Source organism: Meleagris gallopavo, chromosome 16 (assembly GCF_905368555.1).
Source record: "Meleagris gallopavo chromosome 16, MGAL_WU_HG_1.1, whole genome shotgun sequence".
NCBI lineage: Eukaryota > Metazoa > Chordata > Aves > Galliformes > Phasianidae > Meleagris > Meleagris gallopavo.
In genome coordinates, this window is record NC_139419.1 from 541349 (window position 1) to 563911 (window position 22563).

Genomic DNA, 22563 nt, shown 5'->3' on the forward strand with positions numbered 1-22563 from the left:
CTTTCCTGGATTTTGCCTTTTTACAAAATGCCTTCAGAGGACCATGAGACAGTTTTTCTTCCACGTTTCATTGTTATTTAGCTTTCTGTTTGTCTCATGTCCTTCAGACTCTGCAACCTTTGGCATTGTGACAATGGACTTCTACAGATACAGGAAAAATCTGAAACTATTACAACCCTTCCAGATGCTCTTAAAAGCTAAAAAAAAAAATTCAAGAGGATGCCTGGCACATGAAACTAACTGAACAGGATGCCCAAACAGCTGATCTTTCAAAACAAATTTCATATACTTAACTGTTCCAGCTCTCCTCCTCCCCACTTAGCCAGCCCCTGCCAGCTCCCAACTGTGCAATGCGGATGGAGTCAGTGAGTTCTAGGGTCAGTGTGCTGTCATGAAACTGGGCAGGCATTAAATTCCCTGGCACAGCTTTTCAAGCAGATATTTGGAGCAAGCCAGATCTTGTCAATGACTGTACCACGCTTTAATGGAGTAAATAAAATCACGTTGCATTCAATTTCTGCCACAGAGATTAAGGTTTGGAATTAACTTTGTTCCCTAAAGCTCACGTCCATTTTAGTAGTTGGAGCCAATGTGATCTGGGAGTAACCAAATGATTCTGACCCTTCTACATAACTGGAAACTCTCGTCCCGAAATCCAACACTTCATATGAGAGAGTGAGTGTGTGAGCAAATGTGTGTTTGGTTTTCAGTTATTATTTTTACATTTCAGCTTTCAGCTTCGAAAACATGTCACTGACAAAAATAGTTTTTTTCAAAATTTTATCTTCAAATTTGTTCTAAGAAGTAAAAGGCATCACCAACAGTTTGCTGGCTTGTTCTATTATTGCTCTATTGTTCTATTACTGTTCTATTATTGGTATATAGATACCATCTCTGTAGTGCCAGAGAGCTGAACAGGAACTAAAGCAGTGCAACATACCAATGTGCGTGGCAAGAATCACCCTCTGTTCTCCAATGGACACATACTTCTGGAAGTCAGAAATTCTGCCAAGAAGAGAGATTTTCTTTCTGCAAAGCAAACAACAAAAAGCTGAATAAAAGAAGTAGTTCTCTCTCACTTTCCTCAGTATTCAAAGCAAGGAAAATTGGACTTTTGTCCAACGTAATTTCCCATTACAATCTATGATTACAAAGTAGTATATCTAGGGCTGCATCTTCACAGCGTTGTAACTGGATTAACTGATATCACAGAAAAGAAGCCCATATTCTAAAGGAGGTGGGAAAGGATCGGATGAGGAAAATCAAACATGAACAACCCTTTGTCCTTTACAGTATTTACTCCCAACCAGCCTGTTTTTAAATGAGTGAACTCTATTCATATTTGTGGGAACAAATAAGAACCAAAGCTACTTCCTGAGTAGCAGTGATTCAACAACACGAGAGCAGGTGTCAAATCTGCCTACCAGACGTGGTTGTTAAACTCTGCAGCCAGTACACAGGATGACAGATGCTACCTCAAGATCAAAACCTCATTAGGTTCAGTATGTCCATTCTATACCACCTCTGAACGTCTGCCTTGCAGTTGCAGAGACCGGCCTCTCTTGTGGATAACAAGGGAGCTACACACATCAGTGTAAAGACTTCTGTAACATCCACATCAGCCTATACTGGAAATTGGAAGTGGATTAAATGCCTCACAACAAGAAGTTATGATGAAATTCAACATCTGGATACAAAAATAATATTAATCAAGGTTGAAGTGCTTTGTATTCCAGTCTGAGAAGGCCTGAGCCCTTTTCCAGTCTGCTCCATTATAATGCACTACGAAACATTGAAACTTTATGCTGAGTAAGGCTGACTTTGCCCTATCCCATTAATATCCACTCTATCCCATTAATACCAATTTGAGTAAGCACAACTGAGAACATTTCCATATACTTTTCAAGCCTGGAGTCACAAATCATTCCCATTTGTTCCAAACAGGCAAAACGTGCAAGTCTTTCCGGACACGAGGTAAGTGATATGTTTGATAGACACAGACTGATACTGAAAATCACCTGTTTCTGGTCAAAGCAGGTATGGGAGAATTCCTTTTCTGAATGTCTAGATTTACTGGTGGCTAAAGTAAAGTATGTTCACCGATAATTCATTTTTATGTTAGTACTTAGCATTGCTACTAGATCGCAATTAATGCAAAATTTAATTACTGTTATCATATTGTCACAAAAATCTCCTGGCTTTTTATACTTCTTAGGCAAACTTCTAAAAGCAACTTATTTAAATAGAAGATGGTAACATATCACAAGATCTACGCATCTTATTAATCTGGCTGACAATTTTGCACTTTGAATACTGGCCATTAAGAATGGATGCAAGCAAGAATTATTCAGTAATTCTACGGAACGCAAAACCAGCCATACAAGAAGGTACAGATGATACAACAGAATAATAGAATGGCTTGGGTTGAAAGGGAACTCAAAGATGATCCCCATTAGACACTGAAAGGCCTCTCTCAGGTCACTTTGCAGCCTTCTCTTCTCCAGGCTGAACAGCCCCAGCTCTCTCAGCCCGTCCTTGTAGGAGAGATGTTCCATCCCTGGAATCGTTTCTGTGGCCCTTCTCTGGACACGCTCCAACAGCTCCATGTCTCTCCTGTACCGAGGACTCCATATCTTCACTCTAGGTGAAGCCTCACCTGCACAGATTAGAGGGGTAGGATCACCTTCCTCGCCCTGCTGGCCACCCTGCTTTTGATGCAGCTCAGGATACTTGGCTTTCTGGGCTGCAAGGGCACATTGCTGGCTCATGTCCAGCTTACCATCCGCCATTACCCCTAGGTCTGTCACAGCAGTGCTGTGCTCTATCCTTTCATCCCCCGGTTGTACTGGCAGTGGGGGTGCCTTGACCCAAGTGCAGGATCTTGCATTTGGATTTGTTGAACCTCATGAGATTCACTTGGGCCACTGCTCAAGCCTGCCTATGCCCCTCTGGATGTGTCACCGCACCCCGCAGCTTGCTGTCAGATTGCAATCTAGAACAGAATTACATGCAGGCTTTGCAGACACGATTCCACTTTGTCTGCACTTTTAAGATGTTTAAACATCCTGTGTTAACTATCAGTGGATATTTACAATGGCACCCCATGACATTATTACGGAAAAATTATATCTTCAAGCAAGTACCTACGTAACTGTAATTTGGGAAGCACAAACATTTGTGCAATGTTCTTATTCAAACATCTTGTGAAATCTGAAATGGCTTTAGTAAAAGTCAGTCAGATGGTAACAGAACAAGCTTTGTTTCTCTATCTCTTATTTTGAAATAATACTCTTAATATATTGTGGATTATATTTTTACTGATACCATATTTATTGTTTTGGGAAGATAAGGTGATAAATAATTGCATCATTATCAAGAGAAAAGAAGAGGTAAAACTGGCAAAAGAACATCTCATTTTATCTGTAAAAGGTTCATCAAAAACCTTTAACAACACTATGCAAGAGGAATAATCTGTATTCTCACAGATGTTTTTCTTTGTGCAGAGGCCAATGAAGCCTTTATCAAGTATTGTTGAAGCAAAAAATACAAAGAACTCAGATCTCCTTTTACTAATGAAAAAAATGTCTAGAATAATACTATAATACGAATGTGTGTTAAGCTGGCGTCATTAGGATGAAAATACAACCAGCTTCTAGAATAACGTTCTTGTATTTACAGCACGGAGCGTTGCAGTCTTGTACTCTAGAAGAATACTCCTGTACCTACAGAACAGTAAGAATATAACTCAATCCATACAGACATCAAGGCAGAGACAGATGTCTAGGAGCGCAATGAAATGAAGGGCCCTTTCACTGGGGTACAAAGAACCCCAAGAAAGTTTTCAGAACACAGATTTGAAAAGACAGAGTCAATTATTTTAAAAGTTTATCAAACAACCTTTCTCACGAAAGGTGCAGACAAACACACCCACTAAACCAATAGGCTCGTCTGGGGTACAATCAGGATGCCAGTTCACTCATTGCCTAAGGAAGAAGCGAACAAGCTCCTATTTGTGTGTGTGTTTACTTTGCACATGTGATATCGCCGTGTTTAACTGCAGATGTTTAGGTAGCCTGCTATTGGGTATTTTTTTCTTTTTTTTTTCCTTTTACAACCTTACTTTTTTTCAGCATTCCACAAGCAGGAAAACAGGGCTCCAACATGCAAACACTCTGCAAGACTGACTGAAATGAAATCCCTTTCTGGAAAAAAAAATTCATGGTCTAAATAGAAAAGATGGGAGCTGGAAGAAAAACCATGACCAGAAGGCTAGGAACTAAGAAACATTTATCTATGCTATTAATTAGCTTCACGGCTCTGTTTTGCTTTTAACTTACTACTGAGTAATTGTTGCAGTTTTCCTATGAATTAAGAATTTCTAATTTGATTCATTAGTGATTACACAGAGAAATAACCTTTTTGCTCCAAATTTACAAAAAACTCAATGGCATAATTTAAAATTTTGAATTCCTATCAAAGGAGAATTCTTGACTCCAAACAGGTTTGGTAGTTTCACATCTGTTGGGAAAAGAAGCATCTCTTGATACGCACAAGCACATGTAATTCCCAATCTCAGCAGTATCCGTAGGGTTTGCCTGCTGCTGTGCTTTGGTGCCTTGTAAAGACAAGAATCATCTTTGCAGTTCTTCAGGGTTTTGTGGAATCCCGTGTTCCTCCCCCTCGGTTCACACAGAATCCCTTCTGTACCCAGCTAGATACCTTGGCCAGTGCAGTCTCACAAGCCAACAGTTCTTACCTCCATCAAATTAAAGAGAATTCATGCACTGAAACTGGCATTTCACCCACAGTTAACAGTACAACACGTCTCCTTTGGCTTTGCTGTTTCGTTACTGCAGGAATAGACCTGCACGTTGGAGTTCATGTGCTGGATAGCTCTGCCAGGCATCCTGAGGGCCCACTGCCCCGCGCAGCAGGTGAGCGCTCACAAGCAGGCATAACAGCACTTTCCAAACCACAAGGGATAAACTTCTTACTTCAAAGGAACTGGATCCAAGAGCCAAGCCATGACTACATATCCTAAAATTCACGATACTCTCAGACCAGTTTGAAGCTACAAGTCTTCCCTTTATTCACCAAAACTCAAAAACTTTTAAAATGAAATTCCTAGTTAAGTTCCACAGCCCTCCTACAGGTTATAACTACTCCGTGCACAAAAAATACACGCAAGAATTATGTATACATACAAAATGCATTTCAAAATGTCTTAAAGATCATCATATTCAAATACCTACTGAAAGCTGCGCATGGGACGAAGCTGGGCGAGTTCCCTGCCAACTACCACACCTCCTGCTTCACACTTAACTAGTTGCATTCGCTCCCTTTGTGCACACAAAGCAACAATGTACGATTAGACTTTCCACATTCCCCATCTAACAGTAAAATCCAATCCTCAAAAGACTGTGTTATTAGAGCTTGGCGTTTGCTGTGATTGCTCTCCTCACAACGGAAGATGCAATCAGAGGAAGAATTTATGTCCTGTAGTTCAATGAATGAATGTGCTTCTCCAGTAATTTCTTTAGTAATTACTTGTGCAAAGTATGTGTTTCTGTAATTGAAATTCTACAGTGTACTATCATTTATTAAAATAGATTATTTATTATGGCATTTTCCATCTTCATTTCATTACTTTCCTTCAATACAATGCTTTCATAGTCACGTTTTTAATTCATCTTATTGGTCTGGAGATGCTGAAAGTTGCAGTGTAACTTATAAGCATTCAAACAGAAAAGCATGTTATTAAGTGAGAACAGAACAGGAGGAGAGGACAGAGCAAGGCACTGATAAGGAGATGTATTTCTCCAGAAATCCCATTACCCACTTTCAGCAAAGCAGTCAATAAGAAAAACAGCAAAATATTCTACCATCCCCTACTTTAGGTAGTCATTGAACTGTAAAGATCACGTTAATGACCTTAATTAGCATTCCTACCCTCTAACAAGTATTCCTGAGGGGGGCAGTAAAAAGAAACACAATATCTTCAGGGAAAAGCTGTAAAGGAAATCCTGAAGCACCCATTTCTTCATTTATTTCCTCATCAGAAAGAACCGAAGACATCTTTATTAGTCATTTAGTCATACAAACACTTTTCCTGAGCAAATAATTAGTCACGTATCAAAGACCTTTTGAAATTGTTTCTGCAAATGGGGCTGGAAGGAAGACAAGAGATTAGACTGCTAATCACTCACTTTGTGGAAAAGCTAAATTTTATAAGTCAATGTATTAGGGTATCAACCTGAAATTAAATGCAGAAATTGATGCCAATTCTCAACAGGCAGAGTACGATCAAACTTTTAACAACAGCCGCGGTGATGAGTGCCTGAGTGTGCAGACCACTATGCTCCCCTGCTGCAGTGCTGCTGGCAAGCACAACTCCAGCAAGAAGTGCAATGGGAAGCAAGGGCTGGTGGCTACTGGTAGGGAGAAATCGGGGGAAGAGATGAAAAGAAGACAGAAAATAGCTAACTAGTCACTGCCGTAAGGGGAACAAAAAAAAAAAAAAAAAAAGCCAAAACCATCCTGAAGAGAGAGGTGATACCTCCCAGGGCCTTGTGGAAATGCTGCTGGGCGCTGAGCCTCGCAGCCGCAAAGCAAAAACTCCGTGGTTTGCTCATCTCTCTGCAGTTGAATGGAGGAAAGGATCAGAGTGCTAAAGCAAGAAAATTCATGGGTCAAGACAAAAACAGTATAAGAAGTGAAGGAAAAAAGCTATGCCAAAACAATCAGTCACTCATCACGTCCCACCAGCAGACCGATACCCAGACAGGCTACAAGCAACGGCTCCCTTGGAAGGACCAAACCCTCCACACTTACTGACAAGTATGACGCTACATGACTTCAAACATTCTTTCAGGCAATTCAGATGAGCTGTCCCATGCACGTACCCTCTCCATGTCTCACCACCTCCCAGCATACTTGCTGTGAGGGGGGAGAAAGAGAAACAGAGAAAGCTCTGATGCTGTGCAATCAATGATCAGCATCAACTAAAATATCAGTGGGTTAACAACACTGCTCCAGTCAGAAATCCAGAGCATAGTACCATACTTCCCCTGGCCAGGCCCAGCACAGCAGCATCCTGCACTCACCTTGCCGGGCTCCTACCCCTGCCTTTCTCCAGCCTGAGAAAGGCTGCCAAAGAGCCTGGAGAAGGAGAGTTTGACTTTACTCAGAGTAGACAACTGAGTTTTGGAATGAGTAATGCTGTGCTCATAAAAAGGAAAGAGTATCTTCAAGGTTATGTTTTCTGCTGTTTCAGCAGTTCGAGGTCATCTGAAAAGACTGCTAAAAGCAGTTGAAACAAGAGAGCATCGCTAGGTTTTAGTGCAAAGTTCCTGTGACTTAGGGTTGTAACTCTGAGGCATTAAGTATTTAACAGACTCCATCTATCACGCCTGCATAACAGTTTGAAGACATCTTTTAAGTAGCACTTCATTACAAATATTTCAGACCTAAAATAAAGACATATATATTTTTATGAAGAGCTCTCCTATTTTCAGTTTTATATCCCATTGTATCAAATCCTGGCAACTGTGATAAAGGCTTAGCTAAAGAATACTACCTCTTGTGCAGAAAAAATACCTTCCCCATTTTCAAATGCAAATGACTTCTATAATTGCAAGTGAGTCTCTCATTTTTCCTCTGACATGACCTGCTCTGTGAAAATCAATATCTCATTATCCAAACCATAAGGTGAAGCAATTCTGGATCAGAACGCACAGTGAGTCTCTCCTTCTTGCCTGTCTGTAATGATACAAATGCAGTGAACCTTCAGTCAGTGGGAGTTTTGCCCATCAACTTAATTTAAAGTTATTTAACAGCACGGTGTGCTTCATTCAGAGGAGGCATAAATTTAAATAATCCAAACTGCCGCTAATGAAGATATCCTGTTCTGCTAGATTATGTCAAAATCATGTGAACTTTCTGCTTTTTCCTCAGTCACAGCTGGTATAACTTATTGCACAGGTGCTTCCATGGCAAACACTGCCCTAAGCTGCAACTTTGTGATCTGAAACAAGACTTTACTGGCAAGGTGTTTTAAAGAACAAGAACCAACAGCAGTTGTCCTGTGTACCTTGTTCCTTTTTCAAGGAATTTTAAACTTGATATTATCTCCTTATGAGCAAGTTGAATATATGGCAATGGACGCCAGCACTTTTTAGTCACTTTTCTTATTATTTCACAATCAAAATGAATTCAACAAATTGAAATAAATTATCTCTTTTAACAGATGTTGGATCTTCATTCTGCATATACAGGACCTGGACAGGCTGGAGAAGTGGGCCCATGAGAACCCAAAGATGTTCAACAAGGCCAAGAGCAAGGTGCTGCACTTGGGCCGGGGCAATCCCAGGTGTTTATACAGACTGGGAGAAGATCTTGAGAGCAGCCCTGCAGAGAAGGACTTGGGGGTCCTGGTGGACGAGAAGCTGGACATCAGCCAGCAGTGTGCGCCTGCAGCCCAGAAGGCCGACTGTGTTCTGGGCTGCATTAAAAAGGGGTGGCCAGCAGGGAGAGGGAGGTGATTGTCCCCCCTCTGCTCGGCTCTTGTGAGGCCCCATCTGCAGCACTGCATCCAGGCCTGGGGCCACCAGCACAGGAAGGACGTGGAGCTCTTGGAGCGGGTCCAGAGGAGGCACTGAGATGATCAGAGGGCTGGAGCAGCTCTGCTGTGAGGAAAGGTTGAGGGAACTGGGCTTGTTTAACTTGGAGAAGGGAAGGCTCCAGGGAGACCTGATTGTGGCCTTCCACGATTTGAAGGGAGCGTTTAAACAGGAGGGGGGATGGCTGTTTATGAGGGTGGACAGTGATAGGACAAGGGAGAATGGTTTTGAACTGAGACAGGGGAGGTTTAGGTTGGATATGAGGAGGAAGTTTTCCCCCAGAAGGTGGTGAGACACTGGAACAGGTTGCCCAAGGAGGCTGTGGATGCCCCATCCCTGCAGGCATCCAAGGCCAGGCTGGATGTGGCTCTGTGCAGCCTGGGCTGCTGGTTGGCGACCTGCACACAGCAGGGGGTTGGAACTGGATGAGCACTGTGGGCCTTTGCAACCCAGGCCATTCTATGACTCTGTGACCAAACATGATGTAGAGTAACAGACAAAAACAACCCTACACACCATGTATTTTCCCATGGAACAAGGTGCCCAAGAAGTAGGCTTCTTTAAGCACTTCTGAATATCACTTTTTCTATCAAGAGCCACCTCCATTTTCTGCCCTTCAGTAATTTCACTGCAGCAACTCAAGTTTGAAAGAGTAAGTTGAAGTGCTGCATTTGCTCTCCTGTGCATCCCAATTGTTCACCTAGCATTTTTCCATGTCCACACTTTTCAGTGCTGTCTTACTTTGCAGATAGGATACTTAATTGCAGAATTAGTATTTTCAGCATGCCCCTTTCACCTTGAGAAGTAACAACGCATAATTAATACAGGAAATTCAGTTATTACAGGATATGTACTCTAAATAGCTTTAGATGATTAAATCAGGACCTAAAGAGAAAACCTCACAAAAATATTTTTTGCTTTAACAAAATCCATAACACTCCTTTTGCCAGTCAAAAGGTGTTTTATATAAAAGCTGAAAGACAATATTAGACAAATTGGGTATTCTGAACCCTCTTTGTGTGGATCACAGCTATACAGAAGGTACATGTATGCCTGCTATACGCTACGTTTTCTGTCACAATAACCAAAGGTCACTGAAGCACTAATGTGTTTAGTTAATGTGATTAAGCAAGTACTAACAGTTCACAGAACAGTCTGTACATATTATCTTCAGCAGTTGGGTCCAACCAACCATTAAACAAACCAAAAGCTTCCTTTTGATAATTCATTTGTTCTTTCCTCAAATTCATATTTAAAAAAGAAACAATTCGTATCTATCATTTACTGGGAATTTAAAAACATCCCAGATATTCTCAGGAATTATCTGGATTTTTATTTTAAATGCCTGTTTTCTTAACCTCAAATTATTAAAGCATGTGGAAACAGAAGGGGAATTTAACTAAAAACATGGTTTTCAGAAAAGCTGAATCTATTCTAATTTTTTTAATTTAGGGTTTTTCTGCTGCTAAATTGTCTCCCCCTGGATGGAGCAGGAAGAGAGTCTGGACCAAGCAGACGGTTGGTTCTACAGTTGGTTTGAGTTCATCTGACAAAAGTCAGCATCGTGATGAACGACATGACTGCCGCTTGCCTACAAGCATGCTTGGACTTGATCTTAAGGGTCTTTTCCAATCTGTTGATTCTCTGATTCTATGAATTCAAAGATTTGCTTCAAATTCTTTTGTTAATTTGGTCTTCAGGAAGACTAAAGGAACACAAAGAAAACTGAAATAGAAGGTTTGAGTAAATCGGCTAGTTAGTTCTCAAACAGAAAATAAGTGAAAAATCAATCCAGGTGAAGATAGGTGGATTTCCTGCAATCCACATCATCCTGCAACTCACTCTTTCAAGCTGTCAGATATCTCCTGAAATTTCAGATCAGGTCCAAATTATCTAACATCCTACTTTTCCTTCCAAGCACACTGGATCTGTTCCATGCAAACAAACTGCTCTGTGGTCTCTTCTGTACTCCATTTGGAACAAGAAACCTTTTACTGCATAACAAGGAATCAAAGAAGATGACCCTCTCCATTAATAGTAAAAATGAAATGCTCTTTTTAGAAAGAAAAACAATCTAAGCCTTTCTAAATTTAACTCCCTTCATTCCAGCACAGAGCTTCTGCCTCTATTATAAAGTTCCTTCCTAAATGAACTCTCACTATGCCTTTTAAAAATCAATGAATGCAGTTACCTTTTCTCGGAGCTTCGCACACTGATTTTTCAAAAAGAACTAGAAGTTTTACAAAAAAAAATCACAGATTCATCAAAGCCATGACAGCAATTAGAAAAAAAACCTTAATTTTTGAAAGTTAATTGATTTATGAAGTAACAAATGGAGACATGCAGAAGTGCACAGTGACTAAATGAAGCATCACCTGTTCCTAGCTACCTATTTTTGCAAACTTGAGTCTAGTTATCTTCTGGTACTAAGGAATACTTCCTCCAGTTGGATAACCAAGAGTCAAGATCTCAGCATGCATATGGTTGGATTCTTCTCAGTGAGAAGGCATGTCAGTGCCACCAGTGCAATCAGGGTCATCCAGCAAGTTTGGAGCTTGGAGGCAAAGAATGACACTGAGTTTCTTCTAAGCAGTATTTACAAAAGGCTGTCGCTTCTCTTTCAGTGGTGGCTCTGTGCTCAGCTGAAAGGAAGGTACTTTGTTCTTTTGTAATGCAAACTGTGTAAACTAACAATGAGAAGCAAACATGCACTTCAGAGGTCTCACACCACACTGCTCTCTGATTTGTTATATCCTTCATATAAAATAAGTCTCAGTGAAAACACGGATTGCAAGGAAATTATCTGTCTGTATCAAGTGATAGCATCCATATTGTGAATTAAAACTAAGGTTCCAGAGAAAGCAAATAATGCAAGAAGAGTCCTCTTCCTCCCTCTGGTGCAATAAAAATAATGTAGAAATATATCAGTGTTTGCATTCTATTGTTAAAGTGAGATTGGTGTAGCCAAAGAGTAAACTGCCAGTTATCAGAAACATGTTTATCTCCAACTGAAGCATTTAGGATGATGTGTACATCCAGAGCTATAACAGCACAAGGACAGGCAATCGGTTGTGACAACCCAGAAGGCTTTACAATTTAATCTAATTCCATCACTTTCATCCTTTTGGAAAAAGCAGAGCAATGAACTGGAGTGGCACCATATTATTAAACAAAACAACCATTTAAATCAGCACATTACAAGGTCCTCAAACAGCCTGAGACTTTGACCTGCGTGAATTCACAACATATGTTATGTGGAGAAGAACAAATATTCCTAGCTTTGCTTAAATCTCTCTGTAGGCTATTCCTGTTTCTATAGCTATTTTAGTTATGAAAGCCTCTATAGCACATATCTGGATATCCACGGATGATGGCTATTGAAGGGGAAGGAGAAAGAGGTCAAAACATTATTTTCTAGCTGAAGGAACTCTTTTCAGGTAGATGTTGATGCTGAGTAGAAGAGATGGTTTCATGTGAATTTCAGGCAAAGCCATTCCCATATTTTCTACTGCTTCTGAATTCAGGAACGAATGTGACTGTTGCCCAAGTATGCAGGGATAGATTAGAATGAAAATTAGCAGTCTCCAGTGGCTACCTCTAACATGTCTCATTAAAAACTGGATCCAGATGTCTGTTCCAAATACCACATAATTTAAGTATCTGTCTCTATCTACTGTACAGAAAACAAAGAAACTCTTCTAGTAATGGTTAACATTACTACTATCAAGATTATTAAGAGCTACCAAAAAATAAACCAAATATGGCTGTCAAACATTATTTATTCCCTTTTGCAACCTAAACTATAATTCCAGGTCTGAACCCATTCCAGTTTCAGATCACCTACCACTACTTTACTACTCACCTACATCCAGAACACATCTGGCAGCTGTTCTAACCAGGATTTCACTATATCTTGTGTTTCAACAATTTTATAATCAAATATCAGTTATTTAAATGCCAAAATTATTTGACAATTACTTTACAAAGTACTACATTCAAGAAATTTTTGTTAAGTGGAATATTCTCTTTTTTTTTTTTCCCTCCACTGAAACCTTATGGAAAAAGAGCCCTAAAACAGACACTGAGGAGCAGCACGTACTCTCAGCTAACTTCTAGCAGAATTAACACCAATTCTTCATTCTGTGTGCCATCTCCATGAATAACTTATCAGGCTTCATAACTATGCAAATCTATTACATCTCATTAGCTTATTTTGAGAACACTATTAATAATAGAAGGTATCATAAAAAATAAATAGAAATAAAATTTATTAAATACCGGTTAAAAATTCGGGTGCAGAGTCCAGTGGGATGTATTTTCTGCTTGGTACCTAACTTTCCATTGATGCTAACAATATTAAATATTCTGTGATCTGAGTGAGCATGAAAGAAAAAAACAGGTAAACTTGCATAGATTTAAGTACTTTAAGACTCTGGCAAAAGTAAAATCAGAAATGGGTAGTTGAACACTTTTAGTTAGTATTTCTTCCATGTCTAGATGGTAATTTTGCGTCCCTGTCTTTCTACATTACATTTCTGGTGAAATACTCCTTCACCAGAATGCACTGGTTTGTTTTTTTATATCATTAGAGGTTAAAAACTGTAAAACTGAGGTGAGATAAGAACCAGGCATTTCAGTAACAAAACTTACATTTTTGTAGTTTCAATTTTGGATAGCAAAGGTTCTCTCTAATAGTCCTAATGGGACTTTTTTTTCCATCAAGGCTTTCAAAAAAATAAAAATAAAAAAAGCGCTTCAAGCACAGCTACATCAGCTATCTCTTTTATAGACACAGGAATTACATTTCCAATGAGTTAAGTGTTAAGAATCATTTGAAATGATGTAGGGACATATTTCTACCTATAAACGAATGCAGAACAGTTATTGCATCTGGGTATTCCAGACAAAAAATAATGAACAGGAAAACAAGAGAAGAATATAAGCATGCTCTACTTAAAATGGCACCGTCCTGACGGGGGGTTTGTTTCTTCTAAATGGAGACAACACTTTACCTTAATACTATTGTTGCATCTTTGTTTTATACAATCCCTTCTGCTTAACGAAGCAACTGTATTTCCAGAGTAAACTGCACTGGCGATCAGTGGAAAACAACTTAAAGCCACATCAAAATGAAATATTTTGCATACCAGTCTAACCCTCAGAAATTCCAAGTACTGTAGCTCTCTATTGATCCCCCAGCTTATTTCATCCTCTCAGAAGAAATCAGAAAGCTCCTCAGAAAGTACATTTTAGCTAAGCACAGTTCATATTTTACTGAGAAAGCAACTTTCTTTCTCTTATGCTACTGTTAAGCAACCTCTCAAATATGAAATATTAACAAATTCAAAATGAAAAAGCAACCCACACCAAATGCATGTTGGTGTGACAGCTGCCAATGTGGATAAATGAGCCAGCTTGCTCCAAAACGCCGTAAGGAGCTTCGTCTACAGATTATGCACAACAGGCTCGGGTTCTGCTGCACAATTCAGAGCTCAGAGATTACCTGACCTTCAGTGAACCAATTGTTACCCTGCAAAATCCCAGTAAGGAAACATCTCACTCCTCATGACCTGCAGAGGTTGCTCTCTTCCTCACTGCTGGCCAGTAGTAATTTGTTGTTCTGCACACCATGGCATGACAAGTGGCAGCAGCTCCTAGGGCACCCGTCACATTCAGAGACTCTTCTTCTTGGTTTTAGTATGGTTTTGACAAAATCTTACAGGGAACGGTGTTCCATATATACAACCTTATCAGGTACTTCAAAACAGAAATTATTTTCTACTGAATTCCACAACAATGTATGTTACATACTTCTTGGATTATTTTTTAATCACAATTACCCTTCGGACCATTTTCATTTCAGTCTTCTTTCTAATGAGTTCACATTATGTTTGCTTCCTTTACAAAGAAAAAACAGGATCCATTGACTTCGTTTTAAAATTGCAAATACTTAGCCAAGAAAACTTTCATGAGTGACTCAGTGAAATTTAAGACTATCAGAACAACACTCCAACTAAACACATTTATATTTGTTCTGCAGTCAACTGTCACAACTACATTCACCATTGGCTCTAGATGAAATAATACCACATCTGGTATATTTTAGGTATATTTTAGCCAATGTTTATGAAGAGCTATGTTCAGAAGTCATGCCACCTAGGAAATCGGTATGGATGATTATATTCAGATGGTCACTCAGGGAGTATTCATCTAAAAAAAATAGTGTCACTAGATTGTTTCACCCTCAGGTTCTTCTGTGAATTGAAGAGAACAATATATATTTAACAGATATTGGTTGTATGTTTCTAACTGGAAAAGTTCTCTATTAAAGTAATTTCTGCCTAGGTCTGCCTGGGCAACACCTCAGCCAGCTCCTGTAGGACCCTCAGATACTCGCCATCCGGCCCCATAGACCTGTACACACTCAGTCTCACGAGGCGGCCTCAGACTTGCTGTGCCCCTATAGCGGGGGGGATTTACTCCCCCACTTCCCGCCTAGAGGCATGCAGGCTGCAGGGACACGAGAAATACAAGAATCTTGGCTGCCAGTGAAGACCAAGGCAAAGAACTCTTCCAGTACTTCAGCCTTCTCCATATCTGCAGTAGCCAGTTCTCCTCTCTCGTTTACCGAAGGAGGTCCTCTCTCTTTGGCCTGTCGCTTCTGGCCCATGTACCTGTACAATCCTCCTTGTTGTTTTTACCATCCCTCACCAACTCCAGTTCCATGTGTACCTCAGCTTTCCCAATCCCTCTCTGCAAGTCCCGACAGTATCCCTGTATCTCCCCAGCTGACACAGCCTTGTTTCCACCGCTGGCACAGTGCCCTTCTCCCCCCTCACTCTGCCCAGCAGGTCCTTGCCCAGCCATGCCAGTTTCCTGCTGCCCTGCAAGCTTTCTTATTCTGAGGGACGGAGAGCTCGTGCTCTCAGAAAGGCATCCTTGAAGAGCAGCCAGCTTTGCTCTGCTCCTTTGTCTCTAAAGACATCTTCTCAGGAGATCTCACCCAATAATTCCTTGAACAGTCTGAAGTTTGCTCTCCCAAAGTTCAGGGTACTGACCCTACTCTTCTCCAGGCTCACATTCCTTGAGATCACAAACTCAACCACCGGGGCATGGTCACTGCAACCTAGGCTGCCTCCAATCTTAACACCTAATCCCAGTGGAAAGACTTCTTCACACGTAAGTTTAGAAATAAAAGCAGCAATCTTCTACTTATCATCACTTACTCATTGTTTCACTATGGCTCTAACATGTTTTGGGTTGTTGTTTTTTTTTTTGTTTTGTTTTTTTGCAAACGCTTTTAAAACAAATAATTTGATAGTTCTGCTTTACACTCAGCAATATAAAAATCACACTAAATCACATGAAAGCAATAAAACACATTTTCATGTCAACTACCCATCTGGAGGCCCCTTTTTACTTCTGCTACTTTTTTCTAGAAAAACCACACACTGAGGCATACTGCTGGAAACTCGCTGGCTTATTCTCAGTGCAATTTCCACTGCCTCTTTTTCAACGCACTGATCTTCCCTGTGCTCTCTCTTCCAAGCCTGATTTTAAAGGATGCAGTGTGATTTGGAGCAGCTCAGAAACCCATCTCATGACTAGATCAGAGGCAACAGCAGAACCATCAGGATTTCTCATCCTGTTTTCTGTTTGCAAAGTGCCAGTCACAGATTGAATCAGCAAGACTGAATGGATCTTATAATTGTTTTGTATTACAGAATGCTGTTCAAAAGAAGTCTTCAGCACTCCGAGTAAGACACGCAGCTCACCTAAGCTGACAGCTAGGAAGTCCAGTGTCCAGATGGACACCTCATCTCCAGCTCCACCCCACAACGTACTGTTTCCGTGTAGTGCATCAACAAGAATATACCTCCTAATCAATCTCACTGTCCAAACAGAATTCCCACCCGCATTATTTTTTTTGCTTCCGACTTCACTGTCAGAATCACAGACAGCCTCATTATTTCAACACTACTTGGCATTTTGTTGAAGTCCCCGAGGCTGTTAAAGTATGCCCTCAAAACTTCTCAACTGTAGTTTCAAGTCCTCAGTTAAGAATACTGGGATGAGACCACACCAAGACATTTAACTTAGCATTTAGAATATTCCACTGTTTCAGGCGGTCCGTTTTTCTTCTGATTCATGCATTGCTACAAAAAGAGATTATCTTCAAATAATGGCCAAGCTTTCTTCTCATCAGCACAGCCTAAACAGAGAGGAACTGATTCATACTCGTGGTTCTTGGAACATCCACTTGCCATAGATACGGGGAAACCCAGCCTTAACGGAGCTGGTTTGCTCGGGAACTGTGCACGTGAAGCTGATTTACCCATCACAAGAGAAATTACTGCCATAAGCTTAACGTGGTAGTTATGAAAATCCCATACTACAATGATGAGACAGTGCAAATATTAAGATGGGTAACTTCTGTACTTCTAAGGCAAACAGAGTGACATTAGCTTTTCATGACAAGTTTTGGCAAAAAAAGAAGAAATCTTACTGTTATGAAAGCAAGCTGAAAGCACACTACACGTGAATATCCACTGTTTTACCAACAAAGACATCCTAATTAGATCTCTCACAAGAGAACAGTAAACCTTTCACAATGTAGCACCTGACTTAATTTGTTGTTGATATTTTAAACCAAAATGCAAACCATCTACATATAAGCATAGATAGTGCCCAGTATATTTGATAAACCTTCTTCCCATACCCCTAAGAATTGTTTACACTCTGCTCACCCACATATCCAGAATAAAGGAAGTTCAAGAGGTTACAAGTGCACTGGAGGAGAGAGAACTACTTCAGGTCATAGCAAATATCTGCAATATTATCCATTAGAAGGTGGTCACAGGAACAAACATCCTTTCAGGACAGCTGGTTCCAAAGCATGATTTAGTTGCTTATGTTTTTAAAAATACATATTCAAAGTACTTTAAATTCAATTTAATTTTTAAACAGCACTATCTTCTCCTTACATACTCAAATATAAGATCCTGTGTGAGACAAGGGTAAAAGCAAAGCAAACTGTCATCAAACAGAATACCAGATGTTCAGGAAAATAGGAATCGTAGAGTGGCAGGAGGAACAAAAAAGGCAACAGTTGGCAATGATATTCCTCCTTTCTCATTATTCTCCATTTGCTTTCAATTTAAATTAGCAATTATTCAGCATAATTGGCTGTCCTTTACCTTACTGCTTCTTCAAAGATGGTGCATATCACAATAGCACTGCACTGATTTGCATCAACTGAGAGTTATCTTTCAACCAGCTATCAAAAGAAAAAGCTACTTCTGTTTAGAGAGCTGTTACACGGCAGCACAAGAGCAAAATGAGTCACTGTCTCTAGCCAGCAATATCATTGTAAACATCTTCAACTTGTGGAGAGAGGATTCAAGCAAAACAGCCAATACTGCTCTGTTCAACTCTCTTCTCTTCCTTTGCACAAGACATTAATCTTGCAATATCACTGGGTTACTGCATGGAGGAAACACGTCCTGCCCAGCCAAACAGGTCAGCTTCCCCCTCTGGAAGGCTCCAGGGAGCTCCTAAGATAACATACTGGAAGCATACTGGGCGTTAGGGTTAGTTTTCCTTCTGATTTGCTGGCCAGTAAAGACACTTAAACAGAAGCATTAGTAAAGAAACTATTTCAGTTACTCAACTATATATATTACATTTATTTGAAAATAAATACGTTCATGAACACAGATAGCCCCTAAGGCTAGAATGAATGGCAGGAGGTATTAGTCAGCTACGGCTGCTGATGATCCAGAAAATCCCTCTGAAACTTGTTTAAAACCTTTGATCAATTCCTTTTACTTAATAGCAATACAGAGACTTGTCAGATGGTCTTTCCTGGTAAGATTATTTGACTTTTTAAAAAACAACATTGAAAACATTCAAAGTTTGCTACCTCTGTGCTACCTCATTCCTCCACAGGCAATTAACAGCTAGCGGTTACATACTATCTACTTTGGTGCCAGCATTTTCAGAATCTAATGTTATCTAGTAACAGGAATGAGGTCAGAAAACTAGTTCAGATACATTACTTTCCAGTATATTTTCTTGATCCTTAAAAGTTACTGATGCCAATTAGCAAAGTACTAATGAACCTCTACCTATACTAAATGGCTGCTGCAGTTCCTGAAACAAGGCAATTACAAGCCAAACTCTCTAAGAAAAAAGTGAATTGGATCATGATATGCATCCTAGTTAATGAGGAGTATTTAATGCATTTCTTCTGGAAGAGTGCTCAAGTGGGTCACAACCAAATAATTACGTTGACACTTTATGGGGACCGATCTTCAGAGAGCTGATGTGCTGGCTTATAACCAACCTGGCTCGTACAGCCAGCTCAGCGCACAGGGCACCGCTCCGTGTTTCACGAGAGGGTTCTGCAAACTGCTGACTGGCTGCTAGGGGCTTTGTGTGACTGTATTTGGCACTAGTGAACTCAAAATCAAACTGTGCAGAAGACTTCCAGCAATACTGGGTTTTACCTTCATGGAATCACAGTATGGTTCCAGCTGAAAGCTTCCTCTCTAAGTCATCCAGCCTAACCCCCGACCAAAGCAAAGCTCGCTGCAAAGCTAGCTCTGATTGCTCATTCTCTGAATACCTGCAGGATTTCCAGTCGACCTGGCAGCCTGGTTACAGTGCTTAACTGCTCACATTTCTCTCATGCCCGCTTACCTAGATGAAATTTATGCAAATTGCTCTATTATTCTTTGATTCTTTTGTAGCATTTTTTCCCAATATTTATCTCTTTTGCATCAAACAAAATGTCAGCACTACTCTGAAATCTTCAACTTTTCCACAGGTATTTTAAATATTCAAATATCAAACAAATTAAACCATCATACACATTTTCTAGTACCTTTCCAGTCAATTAACAGCCATTCTCTAGTTCAATATAAGTCATTACTCAAACCTATTTAGTAAACTTAGGGAACACTTTAAAATGTTGTTTATTTCTGTGTCCAGTGCACAGAACCAGCCAGGTGCTTCCCTGTATTATTTCTTACCAGTGCCAGCTCAGATAATAGAAGAAATGAAACAAACAATGCATTCATGTAGTTCTTTGTCTCAAAACATACGACATCACAGAACTACTCTCACTTTTAGAATTTTCCATGAAAAAATGAAAAGCTGTATTCTCATTTGGAAAACCTTTTGTCACGATTACTAATGGACTTAAAGTTGCCTTGCTGCTTTTCAGAATTACAGCTCAGAAAGATTCAGCACTTACAATAGGAGAGATGTTCTAAACACTACTTTTAATTATGGAATTGGAAAGACAATTTGCTAAATAAGCAATACCTTCTTAAATACTCAGTGACTAAACAGGAATTGTGACGCAGAACGTGGGGCTCTGTTCTCTTCCCTCATCTGCCAAAGACCATGACTTTCACAAGTCACAAATGTTCTGAAAATTAGGTCCCAATAAAGACAATGGAACAACACACCTCAAAATACACACTTATTCTGAGGATATGTTGGGTAACATTTATACAACATTCAGATTTTCATAAATCTGGGTTTACATTAATAACAAAACTACAGAAGAAAACATTAATAAAAGAGGCAGACCAGGAAAATTCAAACCACGAAGAGATATTTCCATTTAGATATTGAATCATCATATCTACCTTACATTGTCCTAATACACTTGATAAAAAAGCCAATGTTTCTCTTTCATTGTAGGGAAAAAAGCTCCTTTCACCCATTATTGAAATGTTCTGATCCACACACTTGGATGCCCGCAGTAACCCCAAGGAGATGTGTTCCTATTTGAATCTGTTCATAATTCCATTAGCATTTATCTGTTTGTAATTTTATTATCTGTTCATGTAATTTCATTATATTCAAAATATTTCACATCATGCAAAGCTAAGAATGCTGTCATTCTGTTTGTCCCACAGAAGTGTGGTCATTTTTCTTTCCACTCTCTTCGCTTGATAATCAGCTTATTAATTGCTGTGAAAAGCAAGAAGCAGTTACTGTGAACTCTACAGCTTCAGCAGCTATTGACAGTAAAAGATTATAGAAGATACGTATGGTGTTTGATTTCACGGTACTTCAAAGCTGTATCAGGTAAACTCAAGAATGTTAGTGCCAATTTCAGACATCTCAACGATGCTTTGGATTTAGTGAATTCCCCTATGAGAATAATGGAGCCCAAAGCAGGAATTTATTAGAAGATGGAGCTGTACCATAGGAAAAATATAGTCCTGCAGTGCTAGGACTTTCATTACTAATCTTTATACCTCAAGATTTCAAAGTCTGATCTGTAAGATTACCATAAAACAATGGCTTCCAGCTAGACCATAAGCCTGACACAAGTTTGTAGCATGAATGAAGAACCATATTAGGTGGAAAATTCCACTAATTAATTCAGTCTTATTTTAATATTCATTATCTCTACAAATGTAGAAAGGCCAATAATTGCCCATTCCACTTGAAGTTTGGAAGTCGTTTCCTACTGAAATATTTCCCTTTTCCTCTGATATATATATAATTTAATTTTATAGCAGTCTCATATGTATGAATTCTGGTCACTTGGTCAAAAATCAGCCAGATCCCATTTCAGCATGGAGTATTCTCAGGATGCAAAACTCTGCTCAAACAATGGCTTTAACGTGTGACAGAAGCATACAATTAATGTATTTTGGCTGATACTTTCTTATATAAGACTAACTTTCCTTGAGCTATGGACAAGACAGACTCAGAGAACTTCCTTTCATTATGAGTATTCTCCACAGGACAAATCTCTAGCGAAGGGCCTCTGCAAAAGAAATACAAACATGAATTTATCTTTGCACTTGAAAGGCTGAAGCTCTTTTCCACAAGCACACTGAGGGTATAAATAAAATCTGTTAAAGAAAGTTATGAAATAAGGATCAAGATGATCTTTCACTTTCAATTCTTTTTATACTTTTCATTAAAAAGAGAAATTCTATAGCATAGAGATATAAAGGCAAGAAATTCAGGGGAAAAAAAAAAAAAAAAGCACATTGCCTCTCCAACCAAAACTGAGAATTAAGAAAGAGCAATGTAAACGGACACGTCATGGCAAGCAATTGTTTTTCTCTTTCTTGTAACATTCACCTTACTTATTCCTCCTGACATGAGTGAGAAAAAAAAGCTGCCAACATCCCTACTGATCCATAGTAGGTTTATTGCAGCATAGCTCAGATCAGCAATGGCCAGTCTTTTCCTAATGGGATGACCTCAATTGTTTGCTGGCTTCCCTTCCTCTCCAGTCAATGATGATCAGAACACAGACAGTACAGCACACAGTACTTAACGAGGAGTTTCAGTGACTAAAGAGTTTGGCTACGAACATTATGTTGGCGTCAAACCTCTTAGGCAGTGCTTTACAAAAACCTACGCCAGATCCCGTTCAGCATCCAAGAACTTTCTTTGGGACCAAATATAGGACTTCGGTGAGAACTTTAGAAAACTTCCACAATATATCACTAATAGAGCAATTACCCAGTAATGGAATACAAGATTATAACAAAATTAGATTTCAGGAAAGCCCATGATACGTCTAGCTGTTCAGCAATTCACAGGAAGACATCCCTTATAATGCCAAGTTACAGCACAGTCTGCTCAACTTCCTAAGTATACGTCGAGTGTGACTGGGAAATAGAAGCTTCAGAAGAGAGAATCCTTTGAAAAGAGTGGAACCAAACACCTACTTCCTTACATGCAATTAAATTAATAAATCTCTACAGCCACTGTATGCATTTCAGTGTAGTTTTAAAACACTAATGAACATAACAGTTCTTACATTTCCCACAGGTTATTTCTCTTGGTTTCCTGTTTCTTACTTGACTGGTTGCAGCAACCACAAGGTTAAAACGTTATTACGAATTAAGAACACATTATCAGTTCCAGAGTTGCAGTTAATCCAGAGCAAGTCAGAGTAATA

At 39.6% G+C, this 22563-nt stretch overlaps 1 long non-coding RNA gene across 1 annotated transcript in view; it reads right to left on the bottom strand.

Moving 5' to 3' along the window:
* The window catches only part of LOC104913457 (uncharacterized), a 319967-nt gene that overhangs the window by 239245 nt on the left and 58159 nt on the right, over positions 1-22563 (bottom strand). The window contains exon 4 of the long non-coding RNA XR_004161534.2: positions 941-1029. This is a non-coding gene — a long non-coding RNA (uncharacterized LOC104913457). The remainder of the gene's footprint in view (positions 1-940; positions 1030-22563) is intronic.